This window comes from Lichenostomus cassidix, chromosome 1Aa (assembly GCF_008360975.1).
Source record: "Lichenostomus cassidix isolate B80296 chromosome 1Aa, HeHo_3.0, whole genome shotgun sequence".
Taxonomy (NCBI): Eukaryota; Metazoa; Chordata; class Aves; order Passeriformes; family Meliphagidae; genus Lichenostomus; species Lichenostomus cassidix.
Window position 1 is genome coordinate 26350909 of NC_139480.1, and position 21467 is coordinate 26372375.

The 21467-nt window shown below is 36.6% G+C and overlaps 2 protein-coding genes across 3 annotated transcripts in view; one reads left to right on the plus strand and one right to left on the minus strand.

The window, feature by feature from the left end:
- The window catches only part of LRRN3 (leucine rich repeat neuronal 3), a 32094-nt gene extending 29623 nt beyond the window's left edge, over nucleotides 1-2471 (minus strand). Inside the window, exon 1 of the mRNA XM_085043094.1 lies at nucleotides 1854-2471. The gene's annotated coding sequence lies outside the window, so the exon portion shown is untranslated. The remainder of the gene's footprint in view (nucleotides 1-1853) is intronic.
- IMMP2L (inner mitochondrial membrane peptidase subunit 2) overlaps nucleotides 1-21467 on the plus strand; it is a 405860-nt gene that overhangs the window by 196365 nt on the left and 188028 nt on the right. The window lies entirely within an intron of this gene.

The following is a 21467-nucleotide window of genomic DNA, read 5'->3' on the forward strand; positions in this document are numbered from 1 at the left end:
CATGTAGAAAAAGTTTCCTCTGAGTAGTCCTTTGCACATAGCATGAAGAAATCAGAATCAGGTTTTCTCTACTTCATAGCACATTTTGTAAAAAGCCGAACCAGGAGCTGGAAATTCTTGTTTTAACAAATAAAGTGGACATGCAGTGTGAACGAAAACAGGATATTTAATTAATTAGACCATAGATTGTGTTTAATGTAATAAAATAAGTCAGCTTGCTTTAAACAGGTTTCATAGACCATCTGAAATAGAGAAAGCAAGCTTGCCAATAGCAGGAGCTAATGCTTCAATACCTTTCATTTTGTACTCTGAAAAGAAAGCCTCTTCTTAAGCTCATTCATTTTCCAGAGGGAATGTCGAATGCTGTGGCATATTGTCAGAGCTGCTTTATTGTCACCATTTACAAAGGTCACCTGAATTAATTGACTTCTTACCATACATATTGTTAAGCTACCATTTCCTGACATTTTTGGAAAGGTGGCAGACTTAAAGCCAGTGGCTATCTGTTGATGGTTCTTTCACAGTGTTTGTTTCTCAGAACACAGGAACTCTAAAATTACAAGCAAATAATTACATCGGTGCAAAGGAACAGAATCTTTATGATGTTCTCCAGAGTGCACAAGAGTGAGGGGGCTGAAGGGAGAAGAAAGGTTGGAGAAATAATCTAAATACTGAGGTGTTTTTAATACAGACATAGTACTCTAAAAACCAAACAAAAGCATATGGGAAGATGCAGGTTGTATTTTTTTCACTTTGAAGCATGCATTAGATGGCTAACCTGTCCTTTGCTTGATGTAAAGTAAAATCTATCTCTGTCTTTCACTGATGCATGAATCACAGATCCACGCTGATGCACTTTACTGAATGTGTTTTCATCTGAAGGGATACTGAGGTACTCTTATACTGCATGAAAGAAATGACATACACATGCATAAGCACAAGCACATTAGAAAACTGTAGTGCTAGCCCAGAATTTTAAGATGATTAAATTGGGTAAACAGAAAATCACTGATATTTTTCTAGTCCCCTGCATTTGCTGCCTTCTCCGTCCCCCTGTGTTGGGTTCTCTTTCTCAACAGCAGTGCTGGGCAAAAATTCCAGCTAGACATGTGAAAACAAAGACATGGAAAGCAAAGACAAACAATTCCGAGCTCTCCTATACTAAAACAGGCAAAGCTTTTATGGTGATGGATTTAAACACTCTCCTTACATGTAAATATACTTTAGAGGCACCCTGCTGAGATCCTGTTAATTAGCAAAGAAGATTAGAACTCCTCTGCTTAATGTGATCCTTTTTACCTAACGCGTCCGTTCCAGCTGCATCAGTAATCAGACATTCAGACTGTCCCTTCTGACTGAAAGAGGATGTTTTTAAGCGAAGTCATTTGCCACAATCCTTAAGATGTAGCCTGGCAGAAATTCAATAACTGTTTGTGATATGCTCATTCAGCCTCGCTGCTCAGTGGTTTTTAGGTCCTGAAAAAAAACCCAGCATTTCCCTTAATCCTAGCACTGGAGAGAAGAAAGGAGGCTGTCCTGTATCTTGTTTTATTGGTTTCAAAACACAGAGCAACTGTTTAATTTGATTTTGCCTCTGAAACATCTGTGGAAACATTCTCCCTTTATAATTTTTTACCTTTTGATGTTCTTTCAAGCTAACAAATGCACAAATCTGATACTATTGCAAGCATATTTAGATTATCTCTGGCACAAAAGCAAATTGTATTCACATTTCTGTTCAGAAAGTAAAATGTGAAAATACACTAATAAAATAACTTTACAAAAAGAAGGAAGGGGGAAAGAGGCTGCAATTTAAGATAAAAGGGTAAAATTGAAAATAAAGAGAAGCTTACCCTATAGTAGGAGTAGTTTCAGAGCTGGAGGAGTTCTTGCATCTCAGTAAATTTGAATCCTTAGTTCAGGTAGCGACATACTTGTATTAAAGCCAGAGTCTGAATAGATGAGCATACGTGTGTGTATGGGTGTGAGTCGGTGTGCATGCGTGTGTCTAACAGTCTGTAATACAAAGATGTATCTATTGATATCCTACAACACGAGAGACTCTCTGTGCCGCCAGCTGAGATCCCCTGCGTTTGCCAAAGCGCTGTTGCTGCCTGGCTGTCTGAGGCTCGCAATCCAGCGGAGAGAGGAAGGGGGGGGAGAGAGATGCTCGCTAGCTGCTCTTATTCCTCCTTGTTTCCATGGTGGTTAGTGGTGCATCGCTCGGCCGCCCGCCTGTCACACGGGCACGGTGCTGCTGTCCGGCGGTCACTAGCAGGGAGCCCTGCGCTCCCCCGGGAGCAGCCAGCGCCTCGGCGTGCCCAGCGCCGGGGAGTGTGCGCGGCTGCGCCCGCCCGGCCGCGGCGAGATGTGTGCTGCGTGGCGCTGCTGCTGAGACACAGCGAGCCTCTGCACGCTCCCAGACACCGCTTCCGATCTGGGGGAGCTACGGGGCATGCTTTCTGTTTGTACTGAACACATGGGGAGGTCCGAATTTTCTCCCCCCATCCCCCTATATTTTATTTTTTTTTCTTTATAAGGGATGTTATCTGTACTCAGAACAACTTATTAGACATCACTGAAGTTCTGCGAAGGCTGCTGTAGTTCAGAGGATACTGTATGTTGAAACTATTCAGGAAAAATATGTTGTGCCTTGCCCCCACTTTGGGCGCTTTTTGTTTTTTTAAGCTTAAGACAGGAAAAGATTTGACATATTCCTCCATTTCCAAATTTTGTCAAATATTACATTTTATTATCTGCGCTTATCAATAGAAAGTAAGAGCAATAATGCCTCTTCCTGAGAAATAAAAATTCAGAACAAACTGTGAAAGGGGTTGGTTAAATAAAAAGTCAGTTTCTTTCAGTCTCTGTCTGCTTGAGTCTGTCTTTTATGGCCATCCAGTTATATAAACCATAGGCTGCACAGATTTTTCCTTCCCTTTCTTTCTTCTTTCTCCCTTTATGCCATGCTCTTTGGTGAGGAATTTATTCTTTCATTATTTATTCTATGTCCATGAACAAAGGGCATACAAACTATGAAGGTTTTAAAAATTGTAAAATAATTTGTGATTATAATCGCCCCTTCTCCTGGATACACAAAATTATATACGAAATAGATGTTATTAGGAAAAGTTTTTTATTATACATACTGTTTATATAAAGAAATTACTTTATAATAGAAGATGATTAATAATGAAGCACAAAGAATTGGTTATCAACAGGTCAAAAAGAAGAAAATGTTGGATCTCTTCCGTGATTTCAGTCCCACAGCCCTGAGCGAGTCAGGCCACCCTCTAGTGGACTGAAGTGAGATGTGGTTCTCATTTCACACTCATCTGCTTGAAGAAAGGCTCACCGTCCTGTCTAATCAGAGTATGAAAAATTTCTGAAGATTAGCAAAAGGTGTAAATTAGTGTACTTTTTGCAACAGCAATAGCACCAAAATTCTATGATGAAATGGTTGCTATTTTATGAATACTGTGTTTCAAATCACTTTGAGTCTGAGATCTTCGACTGCATTATTTTTGTTTTTATTTGGTAAGAAAATAATTTTCATCTTCATAAAATCAATTATGAAAAGTGAATTAAACTAATGCCACTGTTCTGAGTAAATTTCAGGTTGTTATAATTGGTTAGGGCAAATTTTACAAAACCACTCCTGGTAGGCTCACTGGTATTTACACTGTGGCTCTATTAAAGAAGTATTTTCCTGCTTTCTGTGAGCTAAGTACAATGGACAAAGTGTTAAATTTTTTTGAAGATATGTGCTGCTCATTTTTCACTCTTACAACTGACTGGGACTGTCTCACGGATAAAATAATAGCATTTAAGTGACTGATACATGGAAATATGTGAGTACTTACAGGCCAAGTGGCCTTTCCATTTTCTCTCATTGTCTTGTTATGGATATGCAATGTTTTTTGTAGTGTGAGTTAAAGAGTTATAACAAAAAAGTTGGGGCTAACCCATCTTTAGTTACCTTTCAGGTCTTCTTGCCTGAGCTTGGGACAGGGAAAACTAAGATCAGAAAGATGCCACATCATCTTTCTGTAGCCTCAGGGCTCATTGGTGAAACCTTGTTTCTCCTCTGCCCGCATGAGATAGCTCTTGGAGCCTCTGATGCATGGAATGTTCACCACCATGAGCTGCAAATTCAGGCCTTTTAAACTTCCAAGTGAACCTTGGAACACAGCATAATGTCCTATGCTGGATGTCATAATGCTCAGGATGCTTTAAATAAGCACAACCCAAAGCCAGAAAAATAAGACTTAGTGCCATTGTAGCCCCCACAAGAAAAATGGCAATCCTTCCTGATCTCAGCCATTTCTTACCTCTCCCCTGCAAAAGATACTAACGTGTGCTACAGGGGTGGGATTGTGGGTGGAGTAAGAGAGAAGAAAATTTCGAAAAGTTTGGGCAAAGGTGAAAATGTTCTTTTAAAGACAATTATATACTACTAATTCTTGTATCTCATCCAGTGGAGAAACAGATGATCTGGAGAAAAGTACATTGGTTTAGACTAGCATTGCCCTACATTAAATCTTCCTTGGGTTTTGTCCCTAACCTCCTCATGAACTCACTGTATTTCATTCAAAATCTGGCTTTCTAATTAACATGAGAATCATGCAAAAACATATTCAATGATTTGACATGTGAAATTAAGATTAGAGAAGTGCTTCATTTTGGTTGATTGGTATGGACTGTGTAATTAGAGGGCTAGATAATTAAATCACCTAAAGTATACTTGCATAGAGAAAGTGAGTTCTTGTGATAGACTATATATGCAATTAAAGTACTTCCTTGATAGACATACATTTACATATTAGTTAAAATGGTATTATATCATAATAAAGTTCTGTTTCATAAAAAAGATTAAATAATTGAATTTTATAATTTAGGTAATGCTAAAGAACTTTTTTTTCAAAATATCTGCAGGAGAAAGGTATCTTTTATAAACAAAACAATTATGATTATCAAAGTTCATTAAGTTATTTTTCTGCTGATTTCACTATGATGCTTGGTGGTTTTAAAATAGCAATGTAATCTATTTTATGAAAATCATTTATATAGCTTAATAGGTTACAGGATAGAAAAAAATTCTCTCAGACTGATAGAGAGACAATGAAATTAATGCAGACTAACTCCAGCAATTTATTTAGCATGCATTTTATCTGATTACTGAGTGCATGTTAAATAAACTAAGTAATTATTTGTTTGTAATGGACAATAAACACAATCCATAAATCCCTTAGTTATTAAAATATAGTGGGTTTGTGTCTTCATTTTTCTCAGAATTGGAAGATGATTTCAAAACTTTTTCCCCTTTTCATTTCAGAAAAAGGGAGAACATCCTTGGACCTTAATATTCTGTAGGCTTCTTGTGGTTCAGAGAATTAGATGTGACCACTTCTAGTGTTTTTAGACTCTGAGATTACAGCTGTGTTGAGAATGCAGCAAGTGTCATTAAAAACTGTAATAAATACTATGCAGTTACAGTAAAAATCCCCAACTCTTTGATTTAAATTCTAAGATGACACACTTTATATCAGAAATTGGCAATTAAAAATTATTTTAAAGTGTGTCTCCGTACAGATTATGTCCAGGTGTAAAAGAAGCAACACTTTTTGAATAGCTTTATTGCTTATGACTACACATGCTCCCATCCTGGTTTCTGAGGCACCATGACTACAAAGAGGAGGCTCAGTGATGGCTTTTCTCACTTTTTTCTTGTAGCCCATAAAGTAAAACAAGAGACAAGCTAGTGTTTGTTTGACAGATTAATTCTCACCAGTTCTGAAAAGCACACCCTTAGTGTATCTTCCATGGGGTTGTGGGGAGGTATTATTTTCTGAGTGAAGGTCCAGGATTGCTCAGATTCAAAGAAATCTATCTGGTGGTGTCATAGTTAATTTATTAATGGACTTATTAATAATAGCTGGTTGTCATTGTGTGATTTGCCTGGAAGAGAGCAAAGAGAGCCACTGCTTCATGTTCTGCCAGCATTTTCAGTGCAATATCATCAACCTGACATTGTCATTTTTAGATATCATGGCCAGGCTATTGACATTTTCCTAAAAGGGCTGTGTTTCCATGCAGACAAGGAGTAATTTTTATTAATATGTATCCCTCTGAAATGGAATAATTTTTTCAGTGATAAACAAAAGCAACATTTCTGGCTCTTGTTCTTTGTCTTTTTTGAAGATGAAAGGCTTGTTGCCAACAATTAATTTAAACTTCTAGAGTTGCACTTCATAATGGAAAATGCTAGATTGGATTACTTAACCTTCTACCAACTTTCTTTTATCAGATCTAAGAGATAGTGTTGATACAATAGAGCAAAAGCAGATGGAAACAAATCTTAGCCGTGAATCTGTAAAGAATTTCACATAAGGAAAAGTTCACGTCTGCACAAAGCCCCAGTTACCTCATTAAATGTTACGTAGGTAGTAGGTGCTGTATGACTTGGCAAAATCTGGAACTGCATAGTAAAGAGCCTTATAGAACAGGCAAATTCAGTCACGTGTGATGGGGTTGAATGAATGCAGTTGTGAGGAGCCGATCTTGCTGATCAAGGAGATATATCATATTCCAGAAAATTTGCCTATTCATGTAGCAACTATGTTCTGGGAAACAAAAAGTATGATGTCCTGTAGTATAGACATACTGTACTACAGAGTATACAGAGAAAGAGCTGTAGTCTCTTTCCTAATTATAGGTCCCAGAGCCATAGTCAGCCTTCATCAGGAGTGGCTTGAGGTCTGAAAAATCTTAACAGGTTTAGCTATACTGGGTCCAACAGAGGGTGATATCTGAGTTCTAATTTTCATCCTTGACCCTGTTTTAATAGGCAAGAATCCCTGGCATACCAGCATCCGCTGAAGGCTGGAAGTGAGTCACACATAGCAACCACAACCTTGCTATGTCACATGGGACTCTTAATGAAGACAGAGTAGTGAAAAGCAGATCGAGAGTCTTTATATGCAGCTGGATTAGGCAGATGAAATATCTGTAAAGCAATTTTCAAGCTCAGTGTATATATTTAAAAATTGATTTCATCTCAGTAAGTTTATTTCCTACTTGTGGTGATATCTCAGGTATTGTAGCCTTCAGTAATTGGATATAACTTACTAGGATCTTGTCAAGGGTGGATCTTTAAAACTGAGATGCCCTTGTTTATTTCTTCAGGATTTGCTTGTTTGTGGGACTCAGAATATGCATGGAATATGTCAGTTAGTGTCATAGCAATTGGAGCTAATCTGTATCTAAGGTTGATGAGGAAAATTGTAATGATTTGAATGTAAGGCCTAGAATGTTCATCTTGGTGTTGATTTGTTGTATTCTTATGCATGGTTATAGGTCTTGAACTTTCTGTCCTTCTAGAGAGGACTTCTTCCATTTCTTTGCTCATATCTCTTTTCCTTCTATGGAAAATTAACTGATTTTTTATCTGAAATAGGTTTATTCTTTTTTCTGTTGACACCGTGTGGTGTGACAAATAGTATGTGATCAGTGAGAGGGAACCTCCTTCTCCCAATAATAATTTTTTTTTTAGTATTTAGCCACCTTCCCTGATAATGCCACATTTGTGGCAATAAATGTAATATATACATATAGTGTGTTTCTCAAGGGCAGAACATGAGACTTGAATTTCTTAACTTTTTTGATGAAACGAAACAAACTATTCTTGTTGCATATTATTGTGGTTTAATATTAAAATGGATGACAATAGCAATTCTAAATTATCCACTTTTCATAACTATTTGCACAAGACCTGTATTGGTGATTTAGAAAACTTTAGAGTCACTAAGCTAAATATTAGAACTAGAATGTAATTTTGCTTTTAGTTACTTTTACTCTATGACTGAGAGAAGTATCAGTTATTTTCCCAAGCCATGAAAAGCACAAATTTATCTTGGTGATGACAAGAAACAGCATGGATAAGTGCAGTATGTGTTCATTATATGGTTACTTAAGGATAGTTTAAATCAACTACACTTAACTATTGGAGTGTAATGGGATCTAAGTGAAGTTCTTAGTAGTTTAGTTACACAATTTTATTTTTTTCAACTTGCAGATCTAGAAAATTAATTAAAAGGTCACTGGAACATACAACATCCTTACAGATTAAAATCCAAACAATGTAACTAGGAAAGCAGTAAATGTTTTCCCTCTCATCTCTAATTTCACTGCCAAAAAACTGTGCACATCAGGTATTTTTATTTAAATGTAAAGCTATCTTTAAATCAATAAGTTGGGGGTAAAAAGGATCATGTACATCATGACTTACTGGAGGAGGAGCTGTTTCAGAGGCTTTCACATAGTTCCCATTACTAAGGAAACCACTTATTTTGTCTGTGCAGGTTTTGAATAGATCTCTCATTTGAAGTCTGGTGCTCAGACACTGAGGGTTGCATTGTAGCTCTGAGGAAGAGGGAAAGGACACAAAAGAGGCATAAAACCACTCCATCTTTAAGGAATATAGAGTATGGTACTACATGGTTATGAAAGTGCACATATCTATATATATTGAAAGATTTGTCTTTATGTGTATGCATTTTGATTAATTTGTTCCTACAAAAACCATGAAAATATTAATAAATAAAGCAGGGAAAGCAGATGTTGTTACATCCTGTACCTCTCTTGTAAGGACACTTAAGAATTCTGGTGTACCATTTAGGTAATAGCAAATACGAGTCCTGATTTTCATTCCCTGAAACAAAACATGGTATGAGATTGCAATGGAAAGAAATTCCTATCCAATGGTTATGGCTGAAACAAGGCTACAAGGATGGCTATGCATTCAACAGCTGATCAAACCTTTGCTTTGAAAGTGAGTCAGTTTTGGCAAAATTCTTGATGAATTTTAAGACCTGACTGCAAATACACACCCAACCATAGTTATACATATGGTGTATTTGGGTCAGCACATTTTCCCCACATTTCCCCAGTATATGAGTAGCCCATATATTCTGTGCTGACCAAACACTTAAATTAACAAACAATTGAAATAATATCCCCTCTATTACCAATTATGTACACTCAGCTGATATGCTCAGAAACAAAAGGTTGCCTTAGTACAGTTAGATGAATTTGGTATGACATGTTTTTAAAGTGTAAGTAGTTAAATAACTTGGAACTGATTTCAAAGTATCCTCAAAGACAAGAATTGTTCACAAATAAGCTCAAAGTGTCAGAGAAATCCAGAAAGAAATCCAGAAGATTGTCAGAGATCTGTATGGAAATGAAGTTTCTGGCTAATAATTGTTGTATTTAGCATGATCTAATATATTAATTAGTTTATCAGTTAATTTTTCTGCCAAACAGGATAGAAAATTGAAGACAACTATGCAAATTCCATTTTTAAGGGCTACAAAGCCCTTGGCTTTGTAGGGTCATGTGACAACAAAACCAGTACTAAAGAAAATAAATTTCTCCTATGTTTCATGTATGTTAATGCCAATTTATTTTGAAATTAAGAGACTTAAGTCATCAGGCTGTTGCTGTCTGAGATGTCTGATGAATAATTATTCATCATATATGTTGCATAGTTCATGATCCGTTTTGGGTGACAAGAGTTTACTTTTAAAGCTAATATGCCTTAAAGGGATTTGTATGTGTTTGTGTGCACACTTAATAAGCAGCCTGTCCCTTTAGATTTTTTTTCTGTAACTCTTTGATTGTTAAATGCGTGAGAAAGTGACAGCTGTGGTAAAGCTGACATGTCGTTGTCTTGACTTAGTTGAATACTTTTGGGTGAAGCAAAATGAATTAGATTACATAGAGATATCAAAACTCATTTTTCTTGGCTAGGAAATATAAATTTTTAATATTTCAGAGTATTTGTGTTGTTTCAATACTGTAGTGGCTCTGTTTGCTTTCTACTGAGGAATTGCAAGAATTCACAACATGTCTCAAGGAACACTAAAAGCAATGCTATTCATTATCCTTTAATTTACGTCTGCAGCAAGAAATAAGATCTTCAGTGGTTGGTAATACTGACCATTTCCTTTATGGTGTCACTGGTGTATTTCCAAGAGAGTACATTCAGCCTCTAACTCCCATCAGTATTATCATAAAAGAGATGAAACCAATATTCTTTTATAAAATAACAGGGATAGGTGCTTTCAGAGAAAGCTAACATCCATTTTGTTGCAAGACTATCAGTTTACATGGTGAAGACTAGGACCACTTGATACTGAGAAATAAGTAAGTGTTAATAATTTAATTTGCAATTCCAGTTACCAGAGAGCAGGAACTAAAATTTTGTAGTAATTTAACTATTTGGTAATTAGGTAAAAGTATAATATAAAATGCAGTAGATAATATAAATAACTGTTTAGTGCTGAGTAAATGTTTTGATAACATCACTGTGATGAGAAGGGAAAGGACAGGTTGAATGGGAGAAGGAGGGTGGTTTTCCCACAATATGCAGCTCAGAGGAACATAGGAATTATGTTTTATGTTATTATTCAGAGAGGCTGTTTGAACTTTAATAATAGAAATGGGGTTACATTCTAAGTAGTTGATGGTGGAAGATCATTTGAAGCCAATAAAATGTAATTCTGCTTTAAACTGGGGGCTTGGGTATTATGGTTGATCAAGAGGTAAGAGCTCACAGGGTGGCACAGCTGTGAAAAAAAGGCAAATATGTCCTAGGATGCCCCAGGATTGTTCCAAGTTGTTCCAGGAGCAGTAAGGAACTGGACACTTCACTTAAAATAATTAATTCAGTTACGATTTTTTGTGCTTGAAAAACACCTGAATTCAAACTGGAACACATTCAATTAAATACTGTTCAGATGACAGCAGAGCCCACATTACAGAGTGGTTTACAAAACCTTGACTTGTGTGGTGTAGAAGAGTCAGGGAGAAAATAAGATTCCTGCTGATAAATACATCCTGCTGGTACACAATGAGGAAAGGGTAGCTGAAGAACAGAATTTGTATGTGACTGTGATTAAATCTAAGTCTGGAATTTTTTTTCCCTTTGTTTGAGTCATCACATTCTGGGATAAATTTCCGGTGGAAATAGTTTGAGTAGAAAATCAGAATCAAGAGCAATCCAAACCCACCACAACCCAGATGAAATCAATCCCTGGCAAGAAAACCCCTCCTCAAAGACACTGATTGGCATATTTATAAAAGAGGTGTGTTTACAAATAACTGACTTCATGCCTACAGAAGAAGCATCTAAACTTAACATGTTAGGAAGATCTTTCCATCCCATTTGTGCTTATCAAAGTCTACTTATCAGATTTCTACATAAATCCAGTCTTCATCTCTGTGTTCTAAAACTTATTAAACTGTCTTTGATAATTTTGAATAGTTGTGACAATGGGAATTTCTAACTCCTCAGCTGGTGGAAATAACCAGCTATTAAAATGTTCTAACATTTTTCAATGTTAAAACAGCTTTTCTCAATATTTACCCAGGTAAGTAAATAAAGCAAATATGTTTAATGTTTTATATTTACTTGCCATTATAAAGTAGCGGTTTATATATCTCTGCATGCAAATAGTTGAATGGCACTATAGAAAGTTCAGAAGGAAAAAGGACACTAATATCCATGTTTAAGTCTTTGATTTCCACTTTTCTAGATCTGGAAACAGTAGTCCTTTTGATAATACTCTCTAAAACAAATTGTCAGGCCTTAGATTTTACCTGAAATCTTGTTCCATTCTCCCACTTTGATCACTAAATAGAAATCTCATTCAGTTGGTCAGGTATTCTCTTCAGTTTCTTCTGCATGTTGTTGGTTTGGTTTTGCTTTTATTTTGTTTCATTTTTCTTGGGGGGGGGTTAGTTTTGGTTTTGATGTTTTTGTTTTTGTTTATGTGGTTTCTTTGTTTGTTTTTTGGTTTTGGGGGTTTTTTTGTTATTGTGAGAGATAATCTAATTTCAGCTACAAGGAAGTAGCAAAAAGCCTTAAATGCACAAAAAAAAAAAAATCCTCTAAGTCTCACTATTTTGTATGCAAAATCCTAAAGCCCCAAAACTGTCTAACTTTTTTAGTGTGCTCTTTCAGCACTCCTAATTTTGCTGACATCTGCTTTTTCTTTGAGTACTGTAAGAAATAGCTTCAATAAATCCACTTTTTAGATACGTTTGTATGTCTTCCTTGGGCCTTAGGTTGAATTTTTTTTAGCTAATAGGCCATTGATATGTTCAGCCATCTCCTGAAGTGGCGTTAATAGGCAGGTGCATTAACTCATTTCTTAGTTTCCTACAGAGAGATATTCATCAAGGTAACAAACTTGGTGATGGAAGAGCATATTCTACTCATTACTGCTAATTCAAGTGTTATGCCAAATAGGCTTTCAGGAACCAGAACACAGATAGTTATGGCCTTAATGAAATAGTAGTAACATTCAAACTGGAAACCCAAGAAGGTAAAATGCATGGGTCGAAGGGGGAGAAATCAAACTGCTGATACATTCTCATATTTTCCTAACTGTACTCTCAGGACACATATTTTTGTCATGGCTCCTGTTATGTCACATGGAGAATATTGAACTAAACATAAAGGAGACTCAATATTGCTATTTAAAAGTGTGCCTCAGGAGTAACCTAAATGGTGAATAATTTGGTGTGTCAGACAGGAGCACTAACTTTTGACCAGGAGAAGAGATTCTAGTAATTCCATTAATTCTACTAACCTCTCCTGAGACTGTCCTGGTTCTGGGTATGAGTGCAAGTACTTTTGGATAGAAGCCAAATTTCATTGCTGCCTACACTGCATTTAAAAGCTTTTAACTGAATCTTCCTAATTGAGCTAATTATAAATTACCTTAGGCTTTGAATCTCACTTTCCACAGATTAATCTTCCCTGTGCTCAGTCTTTCTCTTTGTGATTGTGCAAAGAGCATGCTATTTTCTCCCACCCTGCCCCTAATTTTTACAAAATGCATTCACTGTCATTTTCTCTGAAGTCTTCCCCACTGACTGCTTGGGTCTTTGTCTTTGCTAGCTTCTGTCCAGAGGGATGGAGATTTCAGACCTCTGTTTCCTCTTTAAAGGAGTCTTATGCATCACACATTTTCAATGATGTCAGAGGGAGGTCTGTGTGTAATCGATTCCCTCCTTTAGCTATGGCAGAAAGACTCCTGTAATCTTGGTTTAAACACTGCTCTGGGGTGGTCTGCCTTAGTAGGGCTCAACACATGGCCAGCCTGACCCTACAACATTGCTGTCAGCCTAAGACCTGCTTAATAGGCTCTGCTCCTGTGGATTTCCTTCTCTCCAATAAAGTATGTGCATGGGGCAGGCAGGAGAAACACTTACCCATAAGTGTTGCCTAAGCAATAGCTGCCCCTCACTACAACGCTTCTGGAGTGAGCTGCTGCAACCCTATTTCTCAGTTTATATCATGGAAAGGTAAATCACAGGTGCAGTCCATTTTCCTTCTTTTTGGTGGAAAAGAGATGAAGCAAGGTATGTAAATTTTTCATGGATAAATGCTTGGAAGCTTGTAACGCAAATAAATTGAAAGGTCAGTGTTCTGGCTTGGATGAACTGTTGAGAAAAACTTGTACTTGGAGTACAGCAGTATGGCTTTTTCTTTGTCCATGATAAGCACAACTGTACTCCAACAGTTCTAGGGTGCTGATGGCACCAAATATCCATTGTCTCTCTAGGGAACTCTATAATACTCTGCCTTCACTAAATTTTAGTTCTACAGGGCTTGAAGATCCGTGTTCATAATTTACTAAAACCCATTTAAATATTTATTTATAAATCAGTCTGACATCTTCGGTATATTTATGATCGACAGCTCTTTCTGTGCTTTAAATAAATGTTCTGCAGCTTGCTTTTTTTAAAAAAGTGAATCTAAATTTTATGATCTTGACTAAAGAGAAGCACAATATGGATTATTATCCCTATTCTTTAGTTTTTATGGTGCTTCTGTGTCAACCTAAGTGGCAAAGCCTTTTTAAAGAAAATCAAATAACAACAAATCAGGCTTTTTTTTCCCGTCTCTTCATATCTTAATACTCAAGATTTAAGATATGACAACTGGGTTCAATACCAGAAATGAGCAGGGTCCAAATAGGTCTGGAATTTACAACTAAGTGACCCAAAACATAAGCTGTCTCTTGCACAGGTTTGTAACTGTGAATTACTAGCTTTGCCTGTATTAGTTTTGGCATAAATGTGTCACAACCTCTAAATAGCATGATTAATCAACCTTTTCAGAGGAGATCTAGTATTACAGAGCTCTATAATGCATGGCAAATCTTTTTGTTCTGAGAACTGTACTTCTATTATTTTACCTGTGTGTAAATCCTGTGAATATCAAAATTTTCATAGACTTTTAAAAGGGTTTAAAGAAAGTCAGAAATTGCTTTTAAACAATGAAATGCTATAGGTCTTTATTTTTGAAAGTGTTCAGTAGGCTCTATAAACACATGCCTCACCTTTAATACCATGTAATTCTGTATTTCAGTAGTTCAGTGGGATAATGCACTGGCTCTCTAAAGAGCTGGTGAAAATGAAGCATTTACCATCAGCATCATGGGGCTTAATTGGAAGTTCATTTGAAGTTCTGTATTGAAAATATTTCAAGGAATCATAGAACCATTCTCAGTTTTGTTGCAAATCATTCCCAAGCATACTTGTAGGGAGTGAGATAGATGTTATAATAAAATGTTTTACATGATTGGGTTCAGAACTAAAGTTTCAGAGAGAGAAATTTGCTACTGGTTTTCTTGAAGCCATGAAAAAGCTGAAATGGTGGCTTTCATGGTAGCAATTATGTTATATTCTGTGGTCACTTTTCCAAGGCCTAATGTAAATTCTGTGTATATCTTTGGAACCAAATTACCCGTAAGCTAAAAATAAATTTAAAAAAAAAAGAAAAAGAAAAAAAGGTGAGGTCTGTATAAACTGAGGGACATATATAAGTAAAAGCCAGGCAAACTATTGGTTTTGTTGAAGGGAATTTGTGAATTATTGATTTCAGTGTGATCAGAAATTCTCCTCTAGGTTTAAGAAATATTAGTACAAAGGTATCTCAGAATGAGAAATAGAAGAAATAAGCTATTTTTGAGATCTACAGCTCATTAACATTCAATTATATATATAAAATCCTGGATGGAATTTGCTGTAAAGCTCTTTCTGTCCTGCTTTTTTTTGATAGGTGTGCATCCATGTGTGTGTGCGTGTGCATATGAATTTCTACTGAACTTTGTTTTAAATAAGTGATGTATCTGTAGATGAGATGATCCCAGTACTTAACTAGAGTCTTAAATTAGATAAAGCTCTGAAAATGTTGTAAATTGCAATGAAAGAAGAGCAAAATTTTGATTGCTGAAACTCTTTATTGCTATTTGTACGATTACCTACAGCAGCAATAGTAGGGTGCATACCAATAAAACAGAAGTAAAAATATATCTTTTCATAAGGATGTAATATGGCTCAGGAGGAGATATGTTTGTTAAGTCTTAATCCTGGAATCCATTGCACGGATTCACAACAGTGCTTTACATGTAACAGGAGATTTGATTAAGAGCACAACAAATCTAACTGCCAGGTACTAACTTTGTTATGCTTAGAAGTTGTGACCTTTACCTTCCCCCTGATTACTGTTTCATCTCTTGTCTATTTCTTATATTAGTATTTGGCACGTATTGTCTGTTTTTTTCATTTATTCCAAACAAAGAAAACTGACATCCTGACTAAGAATATGTTCTGGTACCTCTAATACTTCTTTTGAAAATAGAAGTTAATTGTAACTGCTCCTTGTGTATTTATCAGTTTTGAAGTAGTGCTGATTTTGAGTGGGTTTGCAAGGTATACAGATTTTGGCCTTCAAGAAAACACCACTTAATCTTTTTAATAACTTTTCTGTGTTGCCAAAAGGTTAATTGTGTCAGAACCTGTTTTCCATTCTCAAGTCATGTAATAACTGTGGGACATTTTCTCGGCTGCTACCTTGGAGATAGAGTTTGTTTCACAAGCCTCATTCTACTGCCTTCTGTCCTCATTAAACTTTCATGATTTTTTAAAGCAGAAGTTTGTCTTTATACGAGTAAGTAATTAAGACATAAATATTTGGACAAGAGAGTTTATTGAATGATATATTTCTATATCAGCAAGTATGCCTGCACTCCAATGTGACAAGATGGTGCATATCTATTTCAGTGCTGCAGTGGTGTCCCAATATATTTCTTCTCTTCTTCTGAAGCAAAAGCAAAGGCATATTTTTTCCTGAACTTTCCTAATTGACCCACTGGGCAATCACAATTACCATAAGCTCACATTGTGGAATCTCGCTGAGTGAATTATTTAAATCTTCTCAACTCCCAAATACCTTTTGAACATTTAAATTGGTATATTGTTTTTAACACTGAGTAACAGTGACTTGGTGTATGAAAAGCAACTCAAGTTCGTTGCTTAGTTGTTCATTATTGATACTACTTATTCTTAGTTTGTATGACAATCTATTGATAAAACAACTGAAAGGAGAAGAGATGGAAAAGAAAACAAGTGAGTGGTTCTGCCTCCATGGCTCTCTCCTCCTTGCTGAGTGTTCCCATCGGACAGCATACATGCATGCAGTCACTCCCGGTGTCTCAGGCAGTCATTGCCTCTGAGGTGGGTGCAAGCAGTTCTCAAAGGGACTGCGCAATGCCCAGAGCAAGAGTGCCTGGCTGGAAGCAGAGAAGAGGAACAGTAATAGTACAGAAAGGAAAAAGTGAAAAAGTTCTGGTTCTTTGAGAGCAGCAAGCTCTTACCAGTGTAGTACTGGGCTGTAAAACAACCTTTGTAGATTAACTTCCTGGTTGCAGTTTTTCCAACCTTCTTCCATCAGCAGCTGCATTCCCACCTCCTCCATGGACTCTTCTCTGTGACCCTTTGCTCAGCCCTGTCAGGGTGGTAGCAACAGGTCAAGGATGATCTACGTTCTTAGCATCCTGAAGCAGTGCAATGAGTGATGGATCAAACAAGTGCTCCAGCCAGGAAAAGATAAAGGCTAATAGCAAAGAAAAGATCATGGCAGTCAGGTGTGAGACAGGCTGAGGCCAGTGAAGAGCTACGGGGGAGTTCACAGCCTCTGGAGCAGGCTGATGTGTCTGTGTGTTACATCAGGTGAAAGAAGCATGCCCTCCCTTCTGCGCTTGTTTTCACCCTCATAATTACTGCTGGAAGAACTTGCATGATAAACTGGACAGGGGAACCAATATGGAGCCACATTTTTTTCCACTCCTGGATTAGTTTAATTCAGATCAGTGCTACTGGAATTCGTATTGAATTGTGACCTAGTTTGGAGGCAATAGGAAATATTTCTCTGAGTATAAAAATAAAGGCTGGAAAACTGGCTGATAAAAAAGATATGAAAGTCAGATTAAAAAGTCAGAGAAGGAAGGGTGACTGAAATGAAAGTGTGTAGTACAGAGTCTAATTAGGAACTAATATGATTTTTCTGTTATAAGCTGGGAGTTGTAATTGAAAGTGTCAGAGGAAGGAAGAGATCTGGCTTTATTAGTCTTAGGGTGACTAAAGCCATAAATGTGACATGGCAGTGAAAAAAAGACAAGTGTAAAGACATCAGGATGTATTACAGCATTTTTAGAAGTGGAAAGAAAATATTAAAGGCAATGTACATGGTACTGGTGGGATTTCATCTGAAATTCTGTTTGTAGTTTTGGTCACTTATGATTGAAACATGAGTTCTAAAAGGAAGAATTGCAAGATGGGTAGCTAAAGTTGAGGAAATAGAGATTCTGTCTTAGGCATTATTAAGAATTATTATCTATCCATGTAGAATAAAGAAATTATACTGTCTTTTTATTCTACTCAAAGAGAAAAGCACTGGCAGAGCGAGAATGACTGTTTAAGCTGTAGAACAATGTTAGCAGAAGAGCAAATGTGTATTTGCTGGCATTGATATCTTATTTTGTAGAAATGAGGGACAATAACCATCTGGGAGTAGATGATTCTAGATTAATCAGTGAATGTGCTGGGTTGGTTCTTTGTCCTAGTACTGTGAAACAGCTTGATCTTTTTGTCACATGGATTATATAAAACACGTAATTCTAAAAGCTGGAAATTAGACAGAAATCAAAAGGCTCTTCCTTTCTGAATGAAAAAATTTTAGTCTCCCCACCCCATATTAGAAATGGTGGAGGGTACAAGTAAAATGGGAGGAACTAGGAACATGCCTCTTTCATAGATGAAAGAAATCGGATATAGTCTACTAGTATTTAGTGAGGCTGAGGTTTATGTCATAAGACATAAAGGACAGATTTTCTGAGTCAAAGTTGTGAATTGCAGTAATTCATCCCTGAAGCCTTTAAAGCCCAAAAAGTCAGGCTATATGAGGATATTGCTAATGAGAAATGTAGTCTTTAAGGGCTGTAAACAAATAAAAAGATTCAATTTGTTCAGTAGTTCATAGTATCTATACAACTTAAAAGATAAACAATAAATTTTTTTCTTTAGTAACTAATAATACTAAGTAATAAATTACACTAAAAACAGATGGAAGAGCACAATCCTTTGGATATCTCCTGCTTTTTTGATTTGGTTACACCTCTATACAAAAAAATAAGTATTTTCTATAGACATTTTTCTAGAAATATTTTTTACCACTGGTGATAGAGATGTTGGAATTTTTCTTTTAGAAGACAGATGACATAGTAGTGTTCACTAAAGGGCTTCCTCCCATAGGTGTGTGGACTGTAGCTGAAAAATTACCAGCTTAAAGAATATATATATATAAAGAATATTTATATTTATATATGAAGTACATAAATTCCCCTCAAAATGTCCTTAAAAAATAAAGATACTTTGCATGTTTTCTAAATTTCAAAGTTTCAAGCAAAACATACATACTCTAAGGTTTTATTTATAATAAAAATATGCTTATCACATTCATTTTTGTAAATGTACACTTATTCTAATAAGCCTCATTGTGTCTTTATCACTCCAGCTTTGCAGAGAAGAGGTATCAAGTATGTTTACAGTCAACTTCAGATATAACTGACAATATATATGAAAATTGTGAATTTCCATAGTTGTTAAGTACATCCTGTTCTTATTTCCATTAAATAGTACGGCAGTTTGAATGCTTCATTTCTCTGAGCACTCTGTATTTGAACAGTTTTGTGCACCAAAAAGGAGTAATGCATGTTTTTATCTGGCCCTAACTCCACTAGGCTCTTAGGCTTAATTCAAGAAGGTATTCCAAGCCAAGAGAGCCCTTTAGCACCATCCTTAAATGCTTTGCTGAAGCATGGCCAGTTAGAGCAGATTGCTAACATTTCCTGTCATGAGCAATAGCTTACTCTTACACTCATCTGCCTTCTCTGCAGCTGATGGGTTTGCTTAATGCAGTTACTGCTACAAATCTAGATGCATTTAGGAGCATTTTGCAAAGCAGTTCCTTTATCTCATAGCCTTTCATGGTTTCTTTACTTAGTTCAGGGGCCCCAGTTTTCATTCTGGACCTCAGCAGTTGCAGAGTAATAGCCATCTAGGTTTTAATCTAGTAATTGAAAATATGAGGGTGTAGGGATAATGGGGCTGGGTGACCAAGGCTGTTTTAATTTTTCCCCCCTTGCTAATTTAATACATCTACATTTGTAAAATTAATGTTTTATTAAAGCTGTCTTTCTGTATTCAAAATATATTTTGCCAGAGCAGTGAGGTTAGTCTACGATGAGCATGAGTTTATGTTAAATATTCAAAACCTTTGAACTAATTGTTAATTAAACATCAGTGCTGGCCAATACTGAGTCTCTGGAGATTAGACAGAGGGGTGGGTCCATTCCAGAGTGAGATCTTAACTCTCAATTCCATAGTGAGGAAAAATAGTATCTATTATAATGTTTGTATGTGGTGTAATAAACTCTTTGTATGCATTTAAGGATTCGTTTATAAGCAAGAAAGTGATAATATAACTCTGTGGACAGGGACTTGAGGCCTGGTCTTGGAAAAAATTTAACCTAAATAATATTTGTGTACTCTTCAGCCTTTGTTTTGTAAGTGTTGCCAGTACTGTGCCTGTTACTAATGATTGTTAAAGAGATTTTGGTTCATTAGATTAAAAAGCTAAAATTATGTTATGCCACAAATGCAATTAATATTTTGTTAATAACATTTTGTTTTAATCCTGTTTCTCGCTTGTGAACTTTCTCTTGCTTGTTTCTCTTAAAATGTATTACGCTGAAATAGATGAAAAAGTCAGTGTTCACAATGATTTTCTTACCTTTTCAATTTTCTATCTTTTGTCATGAATGTTGTATGATGTGTAAGACATTTAATTGTAATTGTAGTATTTTCATTATTATTAAGTAAGGAATAAGGGCAATTATATTGATTTCAATGCAGTGTAATAGACATGAGCTTTATTAGAACAAGTGGATTCAATCTCTTGATGATGAGCTTTCTACATGCTCCTTTTGTCCTCATCTTTTACACCACTGTAGATATAAGCCTACTGACTGGCTGTAGCAATAAAATAATTCAATTTTGTCATTATTTTCTAGTATAAGATCTTATAATTTTACTAATTTTTTCTCCTCTAGTGTTACTATTGGTCTTTAGATTGAGACATTTTCATTCTCAGTCTCTGACAGGCCCTGTTGGCTATCACATCAACTCATTTACTTTATTCCATAAATTCATGCGATGCTTTGAGTATGATAGATATCCATAAAGTGTTCTGCTAGTACTGATCATGTCTATCAGAAGAACTAAACCCCCAGTGATTTGGCTCATCCTTAAGTGTTATTCTGTACATTAATTTTGTTACGTGTTTGTGTCATGATAACCCCAGGGGCAGCTCTGCCCCACACAACTGCTTGCTCACTTCCCTCACTGTGGGATGAGGGAGAGAATCAGGTGGGTAAAGGTGAGGAAACTCATGAGGTGAGTTTAACAGGTAAAGGGAAAGCCATGCATGCAAACAAAAAACCCAAAGGATTAATTCACCACTGCTCATTGGTGGGCAGGAGTCCAGCCATCCCCAGGGAAGCAGAGCTCCATCACGCGTGACGGTGACTGAGGAAGACAAACAGCATCACTCTGAATGTCCCCACCTCCCTTCTTCCCCCAGCTCTATAAGCTGAGCATGACACCTCATGGTCTGAGATATCCCTGTGGTCATCTGGGGTCAGCTGTCATGGCTGTGTCCTCTCCCAACACCTTTGTGCTCTCCCAGCCTCCTCACTGGCGGGGTGAGAAGTGGAAAAGGCCTTGGCTCTGTGTAAACTCTGCTCAGCAATAGCTCAAACATCTCTGTGTTATCAACACTGTTTCCAGCACAAATCCTAAACACAGCTCCATACCAGCTACTGTGGAGAAAGTTAACTCTATCCCAGGCAAAACCAGCACAGTACATGAGAAAGCAATATTCTAATAGAAGGAAAAGCTCTCCGCCTGTGTCATAATAACTGCTTATTTTATTGGAAGTGAAGTTTGATTTAGCTTCAGGAAGGCTGGCCTGTAAATCTTTGCCCATTGCT